General features: G+C 45.3%; 1 long non-coding RNA gene across 3 annotated transcripts in view; it reads left to right on the forward strand.

Moving 5' to 3' along the window:
• LOC135982764 (uncharacterized) overlaps window positions 1-23,159 on the forward strand; it is a 136,732-nt gene that overhangs the window by 84,124 nt on the left and 29,449 nt on the right. Inside the window, exon 3 of one of the 3 annotated variants that reach the window (XR_010600313.1) lies at window positions 15,460-18,162. The exons of 1 other annotated variant lie outside the window; for it this stretch is intronic. This is a non-coding gene — a long non-coding RNA (uncharacterized LOC135982764). Of the gene's footprint in view, window positions 1-6,241; window positions 6,384-15,459; window positions 18,163-23,159 lie in introns of those variants that run through there. One more of the 3 variants, XR_010600316.1, reaches the window with a different exon arrangement.

The following is a 23,159-nucleotide window of genomic DNA, read 5'->3' on the forward strand; positions in this document are numbered from 1 at the left end:
GCCCGTTGGTCACCTGTTCCCACTGAGGTATTCCGGGGGGCAGGCAGTCTGCTGGCTTCCTTTCAGCAACGGCTTGGCAAGAAGCTTTGCTGCTGTTGCTGCTACTTATGCGCTCCTCACTGTGTGGTGTGAACAGCCCCATAATGCACTGCTAGTCAAAGTCTTCCTGGAGGGGAGCTTGAGATTCACCGTGAAACCCCAAGCCAGGCAGGCTGTACCTGGCTTCACTACCAATTATTTGCACAGAGCCTGAGGAGTTACCAGGGAGTTATTAACTCACAGATCTGCAGCCTGAGATAGTCCCAGTGTCTCTGCTGCTTTTCCATCCCTGTTGGTGGGGATGGCTGAGTGGTTTAGCAGCCCCAGAACATAACAAGTCTGAATCTATGTTCAGAGCTTTGATTGTTTTGGCTGGTGGGGTCTGAGGGATGGGGAAGACAGCCTGCTCTGTGGTTGAGCAGGAGAGGAACCCTTTTCATCACTCTCCAGCAAGCCCATGCCTGGTACGGACTGGGACTGAGGGCTGACTGAGGGCCCACTCCAATTCCCATTAAACCAATGGAAGGATTCCCACTGACTGAAATTGAAGCTGGATCAGGCCCTTAAAGAGCAGTAAGGATAGGGCTGGAGGACGCCATTTTTGCAAGAGGAAAGACCTTTGGGCTCTGGAGAACATAAGGAGGGAACCAGGGTGACCAGACAAGAGCTCCTTGCCCCTGAAAAATGCAGCTATTCCTAGTGATGTAGGCTTGATAGCTCACCGCCTTGATAATACAGCAGAGAATGCAGATTCCTAGTCTGAAGCCCATCCAGGTTGACAGGAATCAAAGATCATTATCCTTTGGTGGCTCTTTGACAGCCTGTGCGAAATGAATTGTGGGTCTAAATGCAGTTCCATGTGCACCTAAATCCACATCCCAGACACTCCATTGCAGTTTTATACTTTCTTCTGAAGCATCAGGCACTGACCGCAGTACCGGTCTAGATGAAGCATTGTGCTCGATTATTATTCATTACTTGTGTTGAGGCCCAGGAGCCCCAGTCAGAGATCAGGACCCCACTGTGCTAGGTGCTGTACAAACACAGAACAAAAGGGTGGTCCTTCCACCAGAAAGCTTATAATCCTCTTCTTCTTTATTTATTTATAATATCGGCACACCCAAAGGCTCCAGTTGGGAATCAAGGCCCCGGTTATGCTGGCTGCTGTATGGCCATATAGGAAAAGGACAGTGTCTTGCTTTAAAGGGTTCATTGTTTCAGTATATGATAAGGGACAAGGTAGCCGTAACAGAGACCCAGGAGATGGGGATGATCCATTTTGTTGGGAAAGGGCTTTATTTACTGTGAAAAAAATTTGGTGACAACTTTTTCTTTTTTTTCCATTTTTTCATACATTCCTTGGCTTCCTTGTCAAAAAGCCAAATTCCAAACTTTTTGGTTGTCCCGATGGCTAGGAAAACCTGAACACTTTTGGCACAAAATGGAGTTTCCCATAAAAACGCCATTTTGGGTTGAAAACACACTTCAGAGGAACAGTTTCAACCCCCTGTAATGGCCAAGTTAAGTCTCAGTTTCAGCACACCAAGTTGCTGGGTGTTTTGTGGGCATCAGGGCAGAAGTAAATCCTAAAGAGGGATTTGAAGGAGGATAATGGAGTGCCTGTACCAGTTTTTAAGGAGACATCATGCGTGTTGTTCCATAGATTACTAAAAATTTTCAGTCAAACATCACCAGAGCTTGTACATAGTTTGTATTTAACAAGCAATGACACTCGGAAAAAAAGTTGGTTTTGAGAGCGGTTTGCTCTGTGTCCCATACTCCACTGCTGACCTGCAGCAATGGCTTCCCATAGCGTCATTACAGTCCAGTCAGGGGAAATTATCACCAATGGATGAAACAATCTGAGACCAACCAAGGCAAATTATGATCTTTCTTTCTCAGTGTACAATGGGACTTAAAAATGACCATTCGCAGCTATGAAGGTGCCAGTGTCGAAAAACCTGTTTGAAAGGTTAGGAAAGGGCTAAATTGGCACTGCTACGATTGATGCAGCAGGCATCGATTTAGTGCAGGGGTTCTCAGACTTTTGTACTGTTGACCCCTTTCACATAGCAAACTTCTGAGTGCGACCCCCCCTTATAAATTAAAAACACTTTTTTAGTATATTTAACACCATTATAAATGCTGGATACAAAGTGGGGTTTGGGGTGGAGGCTGATGGCTCGCAACCCCCCATGTAATAACCTCGTGACCCCCTGAGGGGTCCCAACCCCCAGTTTGAGAACCCCTGATTTAGTGGGTCTGGTGGTCGTTATGCAGGCACTTTAACGCCATGGTTTCATTAGACCTACCCTGTGGGCCTGATCCAAAGCCCAGCGAAGAGAGCAGGGTGTCTTTTCATTGACTTTGACGAGTGGTAGAGGAAGAGCTGTATTGTGACAAGCTCAGTATTTGCATTCTGGGAAATGGAACGCCGTCTTTTTTCTTGACGTTCTTCTTCCGCCTTATAAATATAGCCTTCCTTAAACCTAAACAAACAAGCCCACCACCCCAAAAATGAAACGAGCAAAAGCCAGGGTATTTCTTCGTTAGTGAGTCACCAGAAAACAGAATCCAAATTGCTTTTGAACTCACTAAGGAGCTTTTGCCTTATGTGTAAACTAGTTAATGTCAAATTAATTCCTTGCCATGGGAAAGGGAGGGAGGCAAGGGAGAGTTTGCCAGTTTTTTGTCAGTGGAGCTGGGGGCAGGTGGAAAGATGCATGCTTCTTTGAAAGCAACTGCATCATGTGGCCAGAGTAGATGCCCTTTGGGGGAGCTTGGTGTCTGCAAAAGAGGCTCCGTGTCTCGACGCTGGGCAGAAGCTGTTCTTTGTGGTGAGGGTGTTTGAGGGCTTAATAAACCGGAGCATTGCTCATCAGTAGTGCCCCCCAGTAACCCTCTGCTGCAGTAGAAGCTGGTGGCACATGCCATCCCACGTGCACCCTGTAATAAACCTGTGGAAATGGTAATAATCTTGCTGGCTCCGTCAAACCCCCCTTTTGGAATACCTAATAGCTCCTTCAGCTCTGTTTGCAAGTAGCAGTGCAAAGAAAGTAATTACAGGTTTGGAATGTCCCAGGGGAAATATCCTAGGCCTGATTTCTTAGAATATCAGAAGGTAGAGACCTAAATCTGATTAAGCATAGACTGCCTGATGAATAGGCTCTCTGCACAAGAGGAGGAATGTATACAATGCCTCCCCCACTGCTGGCATGGGCCTCAGAATTCACAAGAAACCCTGTTTTCAAATCACAGACATTTTACTCTTTCACCTACGGAGGCACAGTCAGGCCAGACCTGTATGTCAGGAAGACCTATAAAACCAGCACATATATTTACTGTGAAGGAATTCAAATTCACCACTTTCTTGGTTCACTCAGGGTCATTTCAGAGAGTCTTGTCTAGACACCTTGGCTCCAAGCTAGTGAGACACCTAACTCCCATTGATTTTAATGGAAGCCAGGCACCCAAATACCTTTGACGGCCTGGGCCGAGAGAGTTCCAGGTGGGTCTTCCACTGTCCATCCTTTAGAAAAGCATGGTATTGTCTTTGCGCCGGGTTTTCAAAAATATCCATAAAATCTTAGGGGCATAAGGCCAGAAGAGACCACCAGATGGGGAGGGCTCTGAGTTACTACAGATAATTCTTTCCCAGGTGTCTGGCTGGAAGGTCTTGCTGATATGTGTCTGGCTCTGTGGATATGATATATTTTGACTTTAGCAAAGCTTTTGATACGGTCTCCCACAGTATTCTTGCCAGCAAGTTAAAGAAGTATGATGAATGCACTATATGGTGGATAGAAAGCTGGCTAGATTGTCGGGCTCAACGGGTAGTGATTAATGGCTCAATGTCTAATTGGCAACCGGTATCAAGCAGAGTGCCCAGGGGTTGGTCCTGGGGCCGGTTTTGTTCAACATCTTCATTAATGATCTGGATGATGGGATTAATTTCACCCTCTGCAAGTTTGCAGATGACACTAAACTGGGGGGAGAGGTAGATACGATGGAGGGTAGGGATAGGGTCCAGAGTGACCTAGACAAGTTGGAGGATTGGGCCAAAAGAAATCTGATGAGGTTCAACAAGGACAAGTGCAGAGTCCTGCACTTAGGATGGAAGAATCCCATGCACTGCTACAGGCTGGGGACCGACTCGCTAAGCAGCAGTTCTGCAGAAAAGGACCTGGGGATTACAGTGGATGAGAAGCTGGATATGAGTCAGCAGTGTGCCCTTGTTGCCAAGAAGGCCAACGGCATATTGGGCTGTATTAGTAGGAGTATTGCCAGCAGATCAAGAGAAGTGATTATTCCCCTCTATTCGGCACTGGTAAGGCCACACCTGGAGTATTGCGTCCAGTTTTGGTCCCCCCACTACAGAAGGGATGTGGACAAATTGGAGCGAGTCCAGCAGAGGGCAATGAAAATGATTAGGGGGCTGGAGCACATGACTTATGAGGAGAGGCTGAGGGAACTGGGGTTATTTAGTCTGCAGAAGAGAAGAGTGAGGGGGGGATTTCATAGCAGCCTTCAACTACCTGAAGGGGGGTTCCAAAGAGGATGGAGCTCGGCTGTTCTCAGTGGTGGCAAATGGCAGAACAAGAAGCAAGTTGCAGGGGGAGGAGGGGGTCTAGGTTGGATATTAGGAAACACTATTTCACTAGGAGGGTGGTGAAGCACTGGAATGGGTTGCCCAGGGAGGTAGTGGAATCTCCATCCTTTGAGGTTTTTAAGGCCCGACTTGACAAAGCCCTGGCTGGGATGATTTAGTTGGGGATTGGTCCTGCTTTGAGCAGGGGATTGGACTAGATGACCTCCTGAGGTCCCTTCCAACCCTAATCTTCTATGATACGCTCAGGGTCTAACTAATCACCATATCTAGGGTTGGGAAGGAATTTTCACCTGGGTCAGATTGGCAGAGACCCTGGGTTGTTTTTTTTTTTGCCTTCCTCTGCAGCATGGAGCGCGGGTCACTTGCTGGTTTAAAGTAGAGTAAATGGAGGATTTTCTGTAACTTGAAGTCTTTAAGCCATGATTTGAGGATTTCAGTAACTCAGACTGAGGTTAGGGGTCTATTTCAGGAGGGGGTGGGTGAGGTTCTGTGTGCAATGTGTAGCATGTCAAACTAGATGATCATGATGGTCCCTTCTGGCCATAAAGTCAATGAATCTGTATGGCGATCAGTTAGACCCTGAGAGTGTGAGCAAGAACTAGCCAGTTAAGCACCTAAGAGCAAGAATTCTTTGTACCGGCTCACAGTATCTGCCCATCCCACAAGCAACCCTGGCATACAATCCCACTCATAAATTTGTCAAGCTCTCTCTTAAAACCAATTCAGTTGTACTGTAATACTCACTTTTAGAAATCTAGAAGGATTTATTGGAGCACTCCAAGTAACAACTCCAGCATAACCATGCAGAACTTAAATCCTTCCTACCTTCCCCAACTAAATAAACAACATAATATCAAAACGAAGTGACTTAATGTTAAGATAAAGACACAGCACCACCTATTGCTGGAAGTACTGTCTGCACGGATCATTACAGAGTTCAGGTGCCTAAAGATGCAGATAGGCCTTTTAAGTACCTCTTAAAATCTGGCCCTTGGAACGTACATATTAACACTAGCTCATCTGAGGCCTGCTCGAAAATGCATTGAAGTCAGTGAGAGTGCATCCCGTGACTTTAGCGGGGTTTGAATCTCAGGCCCTGGTACTCATTACGTATGCAGAGTCCTCAGAGAACTCTGGCCGGTGGTCACAGTGGTCCCTAAAAATAGAAGGAGGAGATTAAAAAGGGTAGAAACAAGAAAAAAATAGAAGAGTCAGACAAGCTGAAGAGGCTTTCAGAGCCAAGCCAGGCTGACGCTGATAATTTCTTCAATCCTTACAAAAGGCACAGATGATATTTCATGAGGATGCAAATGCTAATATGCAGTTAGAAGCGATTGAAAGTAATGCTGTAATGGCCTCAAAGCCTTTGCTTTTTAATCGCTAAATATGCTCAGACAAACACAGTTGGCTGGTAACCTTCCTTTCTGGTGCTGCTCTTGCTGTCTTAACGCCCAGTCTGCTTTCAGTCAGCTCCTCAAACCTTTTACCAGGATGTGTGAGGATTGCCCCTCCCCACCCTGTGTGCAACCCTGGATCAGACCTTTTGAATTCAGAGTGACATTTTGTGTTTCCTTTCTTCCAATTTTCTTTCAGAGGCCTCTGGATCATCAAGTTTTGAAGGCAAGCTTGACAGATATTAAAATGTGTTTGCAGTCAGTATACAGAAACTCTCCTCAGCCATAAGGAATATTAACCCACAGCATCGAAGTGCACTTTCAAATCACATTTCTGATACCCAGGTACTATTTTTAAAACCTACCAGATCTTGGAACTCTTCCAAGTCTCTCAGAACTTTCATGGCCAGTTTCAATCAAGAGAACAGATGTTTTTGTAAAGAATAGTCTCTCCCCCCATTGTGCGGTTTGCTTGAGGTCTGCTGTGCCGACTGTCTGCACAGAGCTGCGGGTCAGAACCGGATGACCAGAAAGCAGGAGTAGGGCTTGTTCTGAAGCAGGAGCAAGGCTGGAACAGGATCAGGCAGGGTGGTCCATCATGCAGCCTTGCTGGCTTATTAGGATGTCAGGAGACTGAACAGTCACGGCTGCAGGGTCTGACTCCTGACAGTAGATGAGCTCCCACTCATATTGGGAAACATTAAGAAAGGGATAGATAATAAAGACAGAAAATATCATCAATCCCTGGTACACCCACATCTTGAATACTGCGTGCAGATGTGGTCGCCCCATCTCAAAAAAGATACATTGGAATTGGAACAGGTTCAGAAAAGGGCAACAAACACTATTAGGGGTATAGAACAGCTTCCGTAAGAGGAGAGATTAATAAGACGGGGACTTTTCAGGTTGAAGAAGAGATGACTAAGGGGGGATATGATAGAGGTCTCTAAAATCATGACTGGGGAAAGTAAATAGGGAAGTGATATTTATTCCTTCTCATAACACAAGAACTAGGGATCACCAAATGAAATTAATAGGCAGCAGGTTTAAAACAAACAAAAGGAAGTATTTCTTCACACAACGCACAATCAACGTGTGGAACTCTTTGCCAGAGGATGTTGTGAAGGCCAAGACTGCAACAGGGTTCAAAAAAGAATTAGATAAGTTCATGGAGATAGGTCCATTCATGGCTATTAGCCAGGATGGGCAGGGATGGTGTCCCTAGCCTCTGTTTTCCAGAAGCTGGGAATGGATGACAGGGGATGGATCACTTGATGATTACCTGTTCTGTTCAGTCCCTCTGGGACACCTGGCACTGGCCACTGTCAGAAGACAGGATACTGGGCTAGATGGACCTTTGGTCTGACCCAGTATGGCCGTTCTTATGTTCTTATGCAAAGGAATGATACTGCCTTCTTTGGACTGTTCGTGGGAATGAATGCTGGCCAACATACATAATGGGTGCACAACCTAGACCTAAGAGGATCTGATCTCTACTGAACTCCACAAAGCACTAAACTACCAAATCAGCATGTTATGGGTGTCTTAATGGGACTTTTGAACATCTGTAAAATGGGATGATAATCATTCCTGTGTCTGTCTAGCCTATTGAGGGTGCCATGGGTTTGAGTCCAGGATAATCTCACTCTCTGTGTACATCATAGAAATGTGGGGCTGGACGGAACCTAGAAAAGTCGTAAAGTCCAGCCCCCTGCACTGCGGCAGGACCATGTAAACCTAGACCATCGCTGACAGGTGTCTAACACAATAGATCCCCGATCTTGACTATTACCTGTAGGCGCTATTGAAATACAAATAACAAATGAAAATACAGTAGAACCCCATTTATCTGAGCCTCCATTATCCGGCTCTCCATATCAACCAAACAACCAGCGCGCACACACGAATGTGGGAAATTCACATCACCTCCATGGCAACAATACTGTAACTGCCACATCTTTTCAGACTTGTAAAATGACCATGAATTCTAGCATTAATGCTTTGTAATGATGATCATTTTTGCATTTAAAAAAAAAATTGTACTGTTTGTGATGTTAGGTGAAAACAAGCTAAATAGAACTGGTGCCTTGTGTAATACTAAACAGACTTTGTAGACGGTCCCTGTTAGGAGTGCTAGAGACAGCGTAGGATTCAGGCCTGTATTTTTGCCAGAGATAGAATTTTGGGTCTTGTTTGCCTGTTTGATTCTTGATACACTTATATTCTTACTAATATGTGTGAACAAAGGACAAAGACATTGTGAATGTTGCTTCGGCCTAGCCAGATGGGTTTGTTAGTACAATGGGAACAGATAAGAGCTATTAAAGTGTAGCTGGGCATGGTGGGAGCACACTTGAAGACTGCCTCAACTCCTATCTCAAGGCAAGGTAAAGCAACCAGACTAGAGTAGGGTTACCATATTTAAAAAATAAAAAAAGAGGACACTCCACGGGCCCTGGCCCCACCCCTTTCCCACCCCCAGCCCCGCCCCAACTCCACCCATTCCCCGCCCCTTCACCAAAGTCCCCGCACTAACTCCCCCTCCTCCCTCCCAGCCATGCGAAAAGGGCTGCCTGAGCGCTACCGGCTTCACGGTTTGCCGGGCAGCCTCCAGACCCTGCGCCCCCGGCCGGCGCTTCCCCAGCGCAGCTGGAGCCCGGGAGGCGAAGCGCCCAGCAAGGGACGCAGGGTCTGGAGGCTGCCTGGCAAACCGTGAAGCCGGTAGCGCTCGGGCTTCGGGCAGCACCCGTGCCTCCGGACCCTGCGCCCCTGGCCGGGCACTTCCCCTCACGGGCTCCGGCTGCTGTGCTCCTCCCCTGACTCTTCGGCTGTGCTTAAGAGCCGAGCTGCCCGAGCGCTACCGGCTTTGGGCAGCCCCCTTGCCTCCGGACCCTGCGCCGCCGGAGCAGAGCAGCTGGAGCCCGGGAGGGGAAGTGCCCGGCCGGCGGCTCGGAGTCTGGAGGCAAGGGGACTGCCCGAAGCCGGAGCACTCGGGCAGCTCGGCTCTTAAGCCGAAGAGTCAGGGGAGGAGCAGAGCAGCCGTAGGAGGGGAAGTGCCCTGCCGGTATTTTTCCCGTACATGTTCGGCTTTTTGGCAATTCCCCCCGGATGGGGGTTTGATTACCAAAAAGCCGGACATGTCCGGGAAAAAACGGACGTATGGTAACCCTAGTCTAGAGGGGTAAGTGGGAATTGGAGGGAAGGTATAAAACACTAAAAGGCCAAAGAAATGCCTGTCCCTGACCGTAGCACAACCTCACTCCTTACCCCTCCCATGGGATACAAAAGAGGTGGACAAAGACCCGAGACTCATGACCCCCCCAAAATGGAACATGACCATAAGTTGTAAAGGGTGGGACTGAGGGCGTGCATTTCAGGTATAATTGTGCCTGCTAAGGATGGGGGGAATGGGACACTGGGAAACAAGGCTCTGCGGTGTCAGAGTTATGGGCATGCTTGCTGGAAACAAACCCCAATAAACATCACATTGCCTGCACTTTGGACTTCTGGGCTTCTGCTTTCAGTCTGCGTGACAAGAACCAGGGGAGGGGGGTAAAGGGAAAGCCCTCTACCAGTCCCTATAATGTTCACAGTTAAAGAGTAAGGAGTGTAAAAATGATCAAGCCAACTTTTCAAAAACTCATGTCGGTGTTCCTGTTAATAAATGAACAAAATATTGTTTGCAAGAACTAACGGTTTGTATATTCTGTTAAGTAGATAAGAAGGAGGGTATGTTTTAATGCTTTTCCAGGAGGGGGTCAGCAACTTCGCATCTTAAAATAACGGATAGAAAGCTCTGTGTCCATTCTCCTGATTATCTGAATTTTTGATTATCCAATCTGGCCCCGGACCTAATTGGATTGGATAAGAAGGGTTCCACTGTAATAATAATCTCTGAGCTAATACCAAAGAAAATAAGAATAGACTGATGTACTGAAAGATCCTGGCTTGACATCTATTTGTTTCTTTATTACCTGTATCAGTTGTGAGGGGTCAAAAATTAGTGATTAGTTTAATTTTCAGGGATCAGTGCAGTAGTTAATTGTATAATGGATAATTAGCCCTCTTAGATGCTTCCATATTCTGGGATTTTATGTAGCCATCATCTTCGATCCTGCTAGTAAGTACCTCTGGTTTGCTTTTATTAAAAAAAAAATCTTCTGGCTAACAAGACATTTTACACAGTGAAATGACTGAAGGAGAATTTTGCATCAATAAGTGGAATGAAAGTATTGGGCTGGTTGAAATGATTACAGCAGCAAGACACCAGTGTGATTGAAAAACACTGAAAGGCAAAATCTAGATAGAAATTCAAAGTGCTACTTTAGTTTCAGAATTCTACTTGCTGAAATTCAGGATGGGTTCAGGAGAACAAAATATCACCAATCCCGTGAAGCCAAAGGTAAACACAGGAAGAAAATGATTATCCTGAGTTTACAGACTATAATCAAGTTCAAATTTACCCAGGTGCAGAGTAATATAATTGGGGATTTGGGTGATTCCAATTGCTAATAGCTTCCTTTACAGACAACCTCTCTCTTTAGAAATGTGATTAAGTAGGAATAAGGACTAGTTGTGTTTAATTAAAGTAAAAAACGAAGACTGAGAAGTAATTGAATTCAAAATATTTCAGTGCAGAAAGAACACTGAGTGTGGATTGCTTTTACAACGTGCATATGATCATCTCTCATCTTCTGAAGTGCCTAAAGGCTCACTTGATTGTAGCTAACACCCTAGACCGGGGAGTAGGCATGGCTGGGGTAAGAATACCACAGCTGGAATGCCACAGAGCAGCCTCAATAGGATTTATATAAGAAGTAAATTTATGAGCCCCATTGTAAGGAGGTCAGTGAAAATGCAGATGCAGAAAACGATATTTGCACATGGGAATAGGGATTTGCATCCTCTGGAGTCTTGCACTGGTAAATGCATGCACCCCTAAATATTGTTAGTGTATTTTCTAAAGCCCTTTGGAAAATTTGGCCCTCAATGTCTAATAGAAATGCTGGCGAGGATTCATGTTACTATTGATAATGTTTCTATAGTTTGTGTGTTTCCGTAAAACTAAAAACCCCTTGCAAGATTGCCATCCAAAGTCAAACAGCACAGCCACTGAAGGAAATGAATGGCCAGATCTACAATGGCATTAAACATGAAGTGCGACAAGGTCTAGCATGACGAATGCTTCCTTAAGTCAAATACAGCATTTCCCTCAGGTTCACAGAGTATCATCCTGTCTGTTGCTTTAAATAGGAACAATACAAATTTGTAAGGGTGACGCAGCTGCAGAGTTATATCGCCTGCCTCGGCAAAAAACACAAATTCTGCTACTTGTAAAAGTTATTCACTTGATGCAGACTGGCTGAATTGCACAGCAGTTTCAATGACATCCATTAAACCTGGATAAAAGGTTGGGAACAGCCGTTAAAAAAGGCTTTTCACTTTTTAAATTTAACGTATGTCCTTTGAGAGTCAGTCACATTTTACGCCTGAATGTGTTGCATGGAATATTTCAACGTAAAAAACTAACAGTGTGTCTGAGAGCCTGGGAGTTCTTCTTTAATTCCTCCTGTGCTGCTGGTGTGAACATATCAATCCGTCTCTGGATTCAAATCCCGCTTTTGTATTGGTTCCCAGATTTCTCTGACTCTGAGAAAATTATTTCCCGTTATCTCTTTCTCTTCTTGGCGCAGCCCTCAGATCCCCCTTGCAGCTCACTCATTCTTTTACTCCAGTGTCATCGATAGCTACTCGATCTTACTCAACAGCTTTGGGTGGTTGCCAAGGACTGTCTGGAATTCAAGACAGGCTGCCTTGCGTGTTCTTAGAAAGTAACTGTTCCAGCTCAGGAGATACAACTTTTGATTTGGTTGGTCTGACTGGAGGATAGGCCACCTCTGGTCGGGTCAGGTCATTACTTTTGTACTGGTTCCCTTTTAAGTCTTTTGGCTGCATATAACTGTGAAGCTATCAGAGAATGGACTGATATCTCAGGGAATCTTGCCCCATCTCCACACCTAACTATACACAGGAATTCTAGCAGCCCTCTATGTTTGCTAACTTGCTTCTGAATGTTCCGGAGCCAGTCCAGGCTGGGACTTCCCCTTCCAAAGAAAACATTAGCTTTTAGTGCAGCCATTAGCAAAACAGCCTTCTTCCGCTTAAACCATCTTCTCGTCTTCATTCTTTCTCTAGAGTCCCTTTTTTCTCCTGAGCCGGCCAAAGTTTGAGACAGAGAGATATGTTTTGTAAAGAAGCTGAATTAGTCGTCATGCCCTTAGGTCAGTAATCAGGGCCAGATGCTGCATTCATTGGTGCTTCACTGATATACGTCAGCTGAGTATCTGGTCATCGGTCTATAGCTACCCTCTTAAAAGGGTTGTGCTTGGAATAACAGTAAGTAGGAGTTCATACGGGAGTTAGAAAAAAGCCCAGCAACTGAATTTATAAGAGCTTAACTGAATGGCATGAACTGGAGAGAAAATTCCTTGCTCCAGCAAGAAATTCTTCACCAGGAAGACACCAGAGTAGCACATACAAATGCACTTTAAACACATTGCCTCATCAGAACATAGTCTCCCTAGCACATCATACCACGAGGGCAAGCATCACCTTGGACTCCCTCCTCAAACCTTCCCCCTCTCCAGCCTCCACCTCACTGCCTGCCCAGGATCTCGCTGATTTCTCCAAGGAGAAAACCAACAAATTACTTTCCTCGGGTCACCTTCCCTTCCCACTTCCTCTCCTACAGGGACTCACACACACAGTTTTATTTAGCGAATAGACCAAATTCTATACCAGTTATAACTGCTCATGAGTTCATTAGAGGTAGATAGGTTTCCTCAAGAGCAGAATTTGGCCTAGTGAAAACAATACATAGATTACAACAGCACTCAGTTACTATATCTGTATGTGTGATGATCCATTCTCAATACACAATGTCGCATTTACACTTACAGGTGGTGCATTTACCAACTTTCTATCCCTTTAAGAGAGATCAGTGGTCCAATGGCATCTCCTATTTTAGGTATAGGGAATACCTCCGGCAGGTAGAAACTTTCAAAATGGAAGAAACACTTGATATGCAGCCACTGTAATGTAATGTTTGTAAACAGAGTCCCATCACATTTTTTTAGTTCGGCCAACAAAATCCTCTCCAGACTGCTGTTCCTTGTTTGCCAAGTTCTTCAGCCGTAAGCCTAAGATTCCTGTAACAGCAGAACTCAGTCGAAGACCAAAAGCCTAGTTTTAGACCTATTATTTCTTGTCAGTTTGCCAGCGAGTCGCTGTTTAAAGTTAGCTGGATAGAAAGATTTGAGTCAGAGGTGGTGTGCGTCTACACAGTGTAAACGTTTGTCTCTGAAATATCCGTCCATTGTTGCATTTTGTTTGCATTGAATTGGTGGAAAGACTCAGTGTTGTTACAATTTCGGAGATTTTTCATTCCATAGACCACTGGTTCTCAAACTAGGGCCACTGCGTGTTCAGGGTAAGCCCCTGGCAGGCCAGGCTGGTTTGTTTACCTGCTGTGTCCGCAGGTTCGGCCGATCGCAGCTCCCAGAGGCCACGGTTCGCTGCTCCAGGCCAACGGGGGCTGTGGGAAGCGGCAGCCAGTATGTCCCTCGGCCCGCGCCGCTTCCTGCAGCTCCTATTGGCCTAGAGCGGTGAACCAAGGCCACTGGGAGCTGCGATCGGCCGAACCTGCAGATGCGGCAGGTAAACAAACCGGCCCAGCCCTCCAGGGGCTTTCCTTGAACAAGCGGCGGCCCTAGTTTGAGAACCACTTCTAGATTGTGCCCATAATTATGATTCACAAATTGTTCTAATTCCCGTTTCTCTCAAAGCAGTGGCACAACGCTGATGATTAAGGAGAAGAGTTTACAGAGCTCTGGATAATAGTACATAATTCAATTATACATTTGAGTCAGATTAACTCTTTCCTGATTTCCCCCCTGAATAAGTGTGATATATCAAGCAAACATGCTTGTGATGGGCGGGTAGGCCTATGTGAATATTTCATCCTGTCTCCTTTTGGTTTGGCAAGGCCTGAGGAAAGGTAGGCCTGTATTTGTAGCATTGTAGGTCTGGGAATGATGAGATGCAGGACTCTGTTGACTTCCCAGCCATTTAGAGGAACATCTGAGGTTCAGTCTGAGGTACTACGCCCCTGGAGTCCACTTGCTGTGAAGAGGTGTAAAAAGCCAGGGTCAGATCATCAGCTGGTGTAATTTGACATAGTTTCACTGGCTTCTCTTTGTCACTCTGCCGATGGCCTGCTGTGAGAACATGACCAAGTTACTTCCCCTTCTCTGTGCCTCTACCTCTCCACCCACCCCTTTGTCTGTTTAGATTGTTTTTGGAGGCAGGGAATATGTCTCCTATTATGTGTCTGTTCAGCCTCAGCTCCACGGGGCCCTGATCTCACCTGGGGTCTCTACGTGCTACCGGCACTCAAATTAATAATAATAAAAAGAATTAATTGCCACACACCCATTACAATTCTATAGTGAAACAATCCTGGCTCAAACCAACCCACCCAGCAGCCATCTGCTGCAATGTCTTTCTATCGTGGCTCTATGACAGGCTCTTTTTGAGCCAACTTAACCCTTGTGCCTGATGCTATAATACACCCCGCCAGACGAGTCAAACTAATGAGCAACCCTCACCCAATGCGGGGCACCCATTCCCACCTCAGAGAGAACACCCGGCTGAATGAGTCCTGAAGTGGGAGTGTTGGTTCTGAGGAATTCCCTGGCGCTCTTGAAACGTTCCCTCCAAAGCTGTCCGTGTAGCCCAGAGCTCGCTTGGGGGCCAAGTCTGCCACCCTTACTCACGATGAGCGAGTGCCTTACTCCGGCCGACCCATTGTGCTCTCGTAGGCTCCGCAAGGAGCTAGGTGGGAGTGAGGGTATCGGAGTCTGGCTGTGAGATCTGCCTCAGATTCTGAGCAGGTGTAACTCAGCCTAGCCCAACTGGAGTCAGTGGAGCCACAGTGATTTGTAACTGCTGAGAATCTGGCCCCTCCGGAGTAAGACTGGCAGACTCAAGCTTCAGAGTCCAGATTCCGCCACCCTTCTGCCAGTCCTGACTCCATGAATACTCCCATTGAAACCAACAGGGCTGCTGGCCCGGTAACGTGTTACTCAAGTTCAGTAATGGTGGCAGAATCTGGCCCTTTGTCAGGTGTAAACAGCAAGGGACCAGATTCTATTAAACGTGCTCAGGATCTGACTTCCTGAACAGTCCCATCAACCAGTGACACTACGCGTGGGACAAGGGACTACTCAGAGTGAGTGAGGGCGGGAGAATCTTTCTTCAGGTGCGGAGTGGGATCTAGCTCCATCGATGGCGTTGGCTACTCTGCAAGATCCCTCACGTGCTCTTTTAATGCTTCATTCTCTCATCTGGTACTTACAGGTGGCTGTGAGACAGTCGTGAGGCATCTTCATAACGGAAGTCAGCTGATGTCAGTAGTGGTGGGTGACATTGGTGTGAAAGCAAGGAACAGTGTGGAGCAGGGCTGGCGTGAGTGGAACCTCATGGTGGCAGGAAAGAGAAACTTTAGGGTCAAAGCCACTATTCCCACCTTTTATATGTAGAAGCATTCATTGGTAGATGGAAAGAAAAGATGAAAACTCTTTAAAGTTTTCTGTTATATTGCCTATTATACCCACAAAGGAACATTCTAAAAATCATTGAAGTCTGAGAAGGAAATTTCTCCGTACTCGTTCAATGTGTTTCCAAGTAAAAGCCAAGCAGCATGACTTTATAGAGGCTTGGAACTAGAGGAATGCATTTATAGCACTTGTACAACATGGACTGAAGATGCCCTCCCTTCCTTTGTGTTTTGCCTGGTCTTTCTTTTGTCCAGCTAAAATACTTATGTGTCTTTCACCCTCATAAACATTGGAATTCACAGTAGTCTGAAATTTGATTTTACACTCAGTAGCCCACAAAATAAGACATGGAAGATGATTGGAAGGCTTCATCTTTCTGAAACCTCTCTAATATCAGTTAAGACCATGGCATAAAGTAAGGATGAAATTCCACCTATACTCTGAATCTACTTGGTTTTGTGGTTTAAGTCAGATCCCTGAAGTTATTTAAGAGAGAATGTTCGTGCCAAAGAAATATGCAATGCGATAAATGGCTTTTGTGGGGCCTTAAACATGCGGGAAAGCTGAGACATAACCACAAACGTTGTTTGTTGTGAGTCCTCTCCCAACCCAAGTTCGTAATTGCTAATATACAACAGGATAAAGGAAGATCAAGCAAAGCAAACGTATTTAAATAAAAAAGAAATGTATCTTTTTTTTTGCCTCCTGAAGCTTTGAAATTCCTATGCCACTGATTTTTCAGACTTTTCATCGATATCACTTTGAGGCTGAAGAACTCATGGAAAAGGGATGATGGGCTTGAACATGGAGGATCAAAATTCCAACTCTATAAACTGCAAATGAAAATTGCACATTTGTGCATGCGGGTGCATACATGTATCTTTTCAGATGCAAATATTTTGCACTGAAGTGGCTGCTTACACATATGCAAGGAACGGCATGTAAGTGCAAACACAAGGCTGTACATACAGTTTAGGAAGCTACTTTTGAAAACTTGACATATGGCATCAATAGGGACTTTAGTGTTGTCTGTGAGATGAAAATATTGGCTTCCCCCAGGGCTTTGATTGATGGAATTACTTCTTTGTTCTTTCAACTGAATATTTTTCTAGTTTACTACATAATAGTCACATTTACTCTGATTATAAGGACCAGGATATACTAAATTCTAATGGAACGATAGCTGCAAAACTCACATAAGAATGTTTTATCGCTGCTACTATAAAGACTCCTCTAGACTGTTGATATTTTTATACTCTGCAGACCGCTTTAGAAGATTAACAGAAACCTCTATAAAACACTCTTTAAATTAAATATTGCATTTATTTTAACAGCTTCAATCCCCGCTTTCCTGCAACATTTCAAGAATAAAACTAATCTGAGGATGTATACATGGCTTCCAACCCATAAAACTCATTTTTCATTATTTCCCCAATCTCATAATGTGGAGTTTTGTTTATCTACAACGCAATCCATTTTAGCAAAAAGCCTGGCATTTAAGTGGCTGTGCTGACAGCAAACAAACATATAAAGAAGTTCATAATCATATTAATAAGGTTGCTGTAAGTAAATTAATGTAGAGTTACTGGAAACCAAAATGGGTTCTCCCAAAGAAACTTTGCTAAAGATACGTATTTTATAACTAAAAAACATTTTTCTCTTCCCTATTGGATATTTTTCAAAGCAATATAGCTTAGATCCCTCCCGTTATATTGTACTAATGTACACTATGATCACAATATGTCTTATCAATATACCAGTCACCTTAAACTCAAATTATGATAATCCTTTTTCTAAACCAAATGAAAAAGTCTGTTTCACAACCATATCCCCTGATTGGACCTCACATGGATTATTATGAAAGGTGGGAGGTCTGAAAAAATGCCTTTTCTGTTGTGATAGCAGAGTGAGCCTTAAAGATTTAAATTGTTCTAAATATAGATAGTTAGAACTCACAGCAAAAAAATGCATTTTTCTAAATGGATTCCCAAAGTCTCCAAAGCAACCGGGGTGGATATCAATATGTAACAGAGGAGACGTGTAATCTGGGTTTGCTCATCAGCATTACACACAAGAAAACATTGGGCTATAATGGTTTGTAACTGACAACTTGGTTATGCATCAGTGTGTTAGTACTGTATTGGATTGGAGAATTGATGGTGAGATCCCATGTTTTCTGCAAACTTCATCATCTTGGCTGAACCTGCCTGGGGAATGTTTGTTTTAATCATCTCTGCTCCCATCTTTACATGAACGTCAGCCAGATTTTGATAGACCCATAGCTTTCATGATTTACAACTTTTCCTGGCTATTTCTCACAGCTAAAAAGTAGCTGGAGATACACGAAAGCTAAAGAGAAGAAAAGTGACGTTAGTGGAAATATTCAGGCCCCCTCGGACCTTTAGTAATGAAGCAACAACTAGCAGTTCTGAGGACAGCTGTCACTCATTTGGTGGGCTGCCCAGTGAACTGTTGTAAATAACCATGTTCCCCAATGCTCTGCTTGCTAGAACTAGCCTTTACTGCTCTATAAGCTTCTTTCAACACCACAGACAGAAGCCATTGCTGTTACCAGCTGAATTTCCCCGGTATAGTACATCTTACAGGGTCTTCTCTACAATCATGTCCTGAAAAGCTAAGGGAAGTGGATGTTTTACTGGAGCGGTATGCAGCATTCCACAAGTTGTTAAGCTAAGGCCTAGATCTTAAATTACAGCCAAGTAAGCTGGACTCTGCATGCAAAATTGGCCTTTTCCTCACCAAATCCTGAGCTTGCTCTGTGTCGGTCCAGTTCCACAATCAGTGCAGCTGGCTGTAGACAGCCCCTTGAGGCCGATCTGCAGCCAGAGATCAGCAAGGCGTAGATCCACCCTGGCCATGCTTGCTATCCATGGTCACACCCCTTTTATAGGCTACAGTGCCAGCTCTGTAACACGGGAAGATCCCACTACCTGGGGTAGTCTTCCCATGGCTGACTTATGCCAGTTTTTGATCCATAATCCACTTCTGGTGTGGTACAAAGGAGTTACACCAGAGGCTCAGGCCCAGTGTCTTCGTCATAGGTGCTCATCCGGCCCATTAGCAAAAGACAAATAGGTACAAAGAAATACACAAGAGAATAATTGTTGTCTAGCACACTTGAATGGACTAGCTATTTATCACATATTTCTCTTAGCACTAGACAGGAAACATGGTATAATGGATTCTCTGTCATATGCTAGATAGTTAATACACTTCTGGGAACTGGTTTAGAGGAGGTGATTATTGTCCTGTCAACACCATTTGCTTTAGGAAGTGCCATATTGTTTCTATAGAACAATTTTCTTCCATTCTTCCTTTACTCAGATTAAAAATATTGATTTCCTTGGGAAGCAAGGGTTCTTCAGACAGTGATTGTTCTCAAGCGTAACAGTTGTAGATCTGTTGGTACGGTCGCATTGTCACAGATGTGATATTCTATGCTATGAAGCTGGGGGAGGACAGTGAAAAGCATCAAGGACATTATGCCATCAACCCCAAGGTAGTTCAACATAAATAATTGTGTTTGAAATCAACAAAATGAGGCATTAAAGTCTTTTCCTTGTGTTGTCTCTTTATATTGGGAAAATGAAGTGATAGTAAAGACAGAGTTTATCCCACTGGCTATATTTAAAAAAATATTTTTATTGGCTTATCGTAGAAAAGGTAGGTGAGAAATTTCCAAACAGATGCTGTTCGTTGCCCGACTTGGATACATTTATGTTGAAATAGATGTGTTACTGCAAAGTGGTGCATTGACAAGAATGAATCTCTTGACTTCTAGGCCATTTATCACAGTTTTCTCTAGATGTAAAGATTTCAAGGAATTCCCAGGGCACAATAAATGCAAAGATGTATAGGCTGGTAGTATCACTAAGACTAAAGATAGAGTAGAATGGAATTAGAATAGATCAGGTCATTAATAATATAATACTGTTGCTCCCTTTTGACCCAAGCAGCTAGTCATAATTCGGGCCCTATGGATGTTCCAGTTGGAAGTAGAAATTGATGGAGTCTGGTATATTCTTTGATGCAATCTTGTTTATTAGAAGGAATGTACAGAGTCCTGCTTCTCTGAACACAGGAGAAACCAAAAACAAAAGAGCAGTTTGTTAGCGTACAGCCCCAAACCTTGTTAGGAAACAGTCCCTAATGCACTCTTTCTAGCTGTTTCCTGGATCAAACTGTGCTCCTCAGAGACTGTTCCTGGGCTTCCTTGTTTTTTTCATCTGTCTCTGTCATAACTATAAAAGGGAAGGGTAACAGCTGTCCTGTGTACAGTATTATAAAATCCCTCCTGGCCAGAGACTCCAAAATCCTTTTCCCTGTAAAGGGTTAAGAAGCTCAGGTAACCTGGCTGACACCTGACCCAAAGGACCAATAAGGGGACAAGATACTTTCAAATCTTGGGGGGGGGGAAGGCTTTTGTTTGTGCTCTTTGTTTGGGAGTTCGTTCGCTCTTGGGACTGAGAGGGACCAGACATCAATCCAGGTTCTCCCCATCTTTCTAAACAAGTCTGTCATATTTCAAACTTGTAAGTAAACAGCCAGGCAAGGCGTGTTAGTTTTACTTTGTTTTCTCAACTTGTAAATGTACCTTTTACTAGAGTGTTTATCTCTGTTTGCTGTACTTTGAACCTGAGGCTAGAGAGGGGTCCTCTGAGCTCTTTAAGTTTGATTACCCTGTAAAGTTATTTTCCATACTGCTTTTACAGAGATGATTTTACCTTTTTTCTTTAATTAAAAGTCTTCTTTTTAAGAACCTGATTGATTTTTCCTTGTTTTAAGATCCAAGGAGTTTGGATCTTGATTCACCAGGAGTTGGTGGGAGGAAGGAGGGGAATGGTTAATTTCTCCTTGTTTTTAGATCCAAGGGGGTTGGATCTGTATTCACCAGGAGTTGGTGGGAGAAAGGAGGGGGGATGGTTAATTTCTCCTTGTTTTAAGATCCAAGGGGTTTGGATCTGTATTCACCAGGGAATTGGTGAAGAGTTTCTCAAGGCTTCCCAGGGAAGGGAATCCACTTGGGAATGATGGCAGTGGACCAGATCTAAGCTGGTAGTTAAGCTTAGAAGTTTTCATGCAGGCCCCCACATTTGTACCCTAAAGTTCAGAGTGGGGAAGCAGCCTTGACAGTCTCTCTCTCTGTTCTTGCCTGTTCACAGTTTCCGTGTGTTCTGCCTTCCCTAGTACGCTGATATGCACATTCCTCACAAAACCCTTTTGCCCCCTCCATCCGAACTCCTGAGTGGGTTCACAACCCCTGCTTCCCTCAGGCGGCGGGCTTCTGCTCGACTCATCCTGAGGATTATGGTCATTGAAAAGTATGTTCACGCCCAATTTGAAAGAGCTTTTAACTCAACCCAGCTCGCGACAACACTACTGGATTCTGCCTCCTTGTGCACGTTACAATGCACCTTACTCAGAGATTAGGCCCATTGATTTCAATGGATTTACGAGTCCAGTAAGGCACTAGTCAAGCTGAAGGCAGAAGGTGGCCTCAGACTTGGAAAGACTGTATTTAAGGGAGAGGCCATGGTCTAATGCTGTGAAATTGGGATTCTGGGACCCCTGAGCGGTGGTGCTTGCACAGCCCTATGCAGGTTAGACATGTTACACAGCATTGGCAGCAGCGAGGAGAAGCGATGCTGGTCACCCCACCGCCCACTCAGGTTCGTCCCCCATGGCTCCTCCTGATTGGCGTTGCACCCCCCGTACAGGACTCACGGGCCACAGGGCCAAACCTGAGTGGGCGTTGGGGTAGCCAGAGCTGCTCCTCTTTGCTGCTGCCATGGGAGCTGGCTCCTGCCACAGGCCTGCCCAGCCTCGCCAGACTTCCAGTAGCTTGCGTTCCCTCTCAGGGACGGGGCCTGACACTCCACCTGGGAGGGCTGCACTGGAAGATGGCATGGACTAGGCAGGCAAGGTGCTGGGGCCAGTGACCGCATTGGGATGGCTCCACAGGGACTGACATGGGGAAAAATAATCTGAGGGCTCCCTGGCTCCCAAGCACTGACATGGATCGTCTCTGTCGCCTTGATTTGCAGATGTTCTCAGTGTTACAGATCTGGCTGAGTGCCCATCACAACAGTTACCTGTCTGTTGGATTTGGACCCAACTCCTGGGTCCATGTGTGCTCTGGACTTTATTCTGTCTGCACATTATAAATGTGATCAGGTCATGAGCATTTGTACCTAAGCAACCCATAATTATTAGTTCTCAGGCACCTGTCTCTCCCCATTCATAGAATAGGGTACCTAGGCACCTAAGCTTTGTGAATTCCAGTGAATTTAAGGTGTCTGAAAGTCTCTTTGTTGTCCGGGCCATAGGCTCTGCACAGGGATTTCTAAAACCACAGTAACGTTTACAGTCAAAGCTCACGTAAATTACAGATATTTAGGCAAAACCACTCCCAGCCCGCCCCCTGAGTTCGTGTGCTCACCCCTTATTGTGAGTCCTTGAACCCAGTCCATATGTCAGATGGGTAGCCCCTCCTGCCTCTGCATCCTGTGGGCCTTCTGTCAGGTGCTGTGAGAGGGGGAGTCTGAAGGTTTCCGTCCCCTCTGTCATGTGACTAACTGTCCAGCTGCATAAATCCAGTAAGGATTAGTGGTTAGTGCAGAAGACCTCAGGAGCCCCAAACGAGGATGACCAGTTTCCGTCAACCCAGCAAGGTTCAGTGGGAACATGATTAGGACCTGGTTCTGCTGGGTGCCCAATGCCTTCAGGCCACTACCAGGCAGCCATGGTAGTGCCACATGCTGTGCCACAAAGACTCAGTGCAGGTACATACCACAGGACGTACCACCTCAAAAGACTGGACTGACAGATTCCCTTGTGGCCCCTGATTGGTCCAGGAGCCCCATTTAAGCACAGGAGGAGTTCCATGAAGTGTCTGTGAAATGAAGTGGACGCTCTTACTGACTGTAGAGATGGACCTGCTTCTCGGCTCACTCTTGGACTCCTGACTGCAGCTTAGACCCTTGGCTTCTACTTTTGATCTCCGACGCCAGTCCTGACCCCTGGCTTCAGTGGGTCTGGCTTTGACCCTTGGCTTTGGTTATTGAACTCTGACCCTGGCTACAGATCCTGGGTTTGCCCCTTGAACTCTGATTCTGTTCCTACTCCTGGCATTGGTATGAAGACACTGACCCCTATCCCGAGCTTAGGCTACTGCTCTTAGATTCTGATCCTGGTTCTGACCCCTGACCTAGGCCTCTGGACTCTGGCATTGGTCCTGATCACTAAGCCTGGCTGCCCAGGCCCCGCTCCTCACACTTGCTGGAGCAGAACCATTGTCCTAGGGTGGATCTATGATTCCTCTATGATCCTTTGATTAGAAAACAGTCACCTTTGATGACTCTGTGTTAGTGCCTTCAGGGAGGTGTCAGCATTACAGTAAGCTTCATTTGTGGTCAGGTATAGTCACCGACTCATCATTCAGGTCAGTCTTCAAAATGGTGGTTGCAATGTCAAATGAAG

This window comes from Chrysemys picta, chromosome 4 (genome assembly GCF_011386835.1).
Source record: "Chrysemys picta bellii isolate R12L10 chromosome 4, ASM1138683v2, whole genome shotgun sequence".
Lineage (NCBI taxonomy): Eukaryota > Metazoa > Chordata > Testudines > Emydidae > Chrysemys > Chrysemys picta.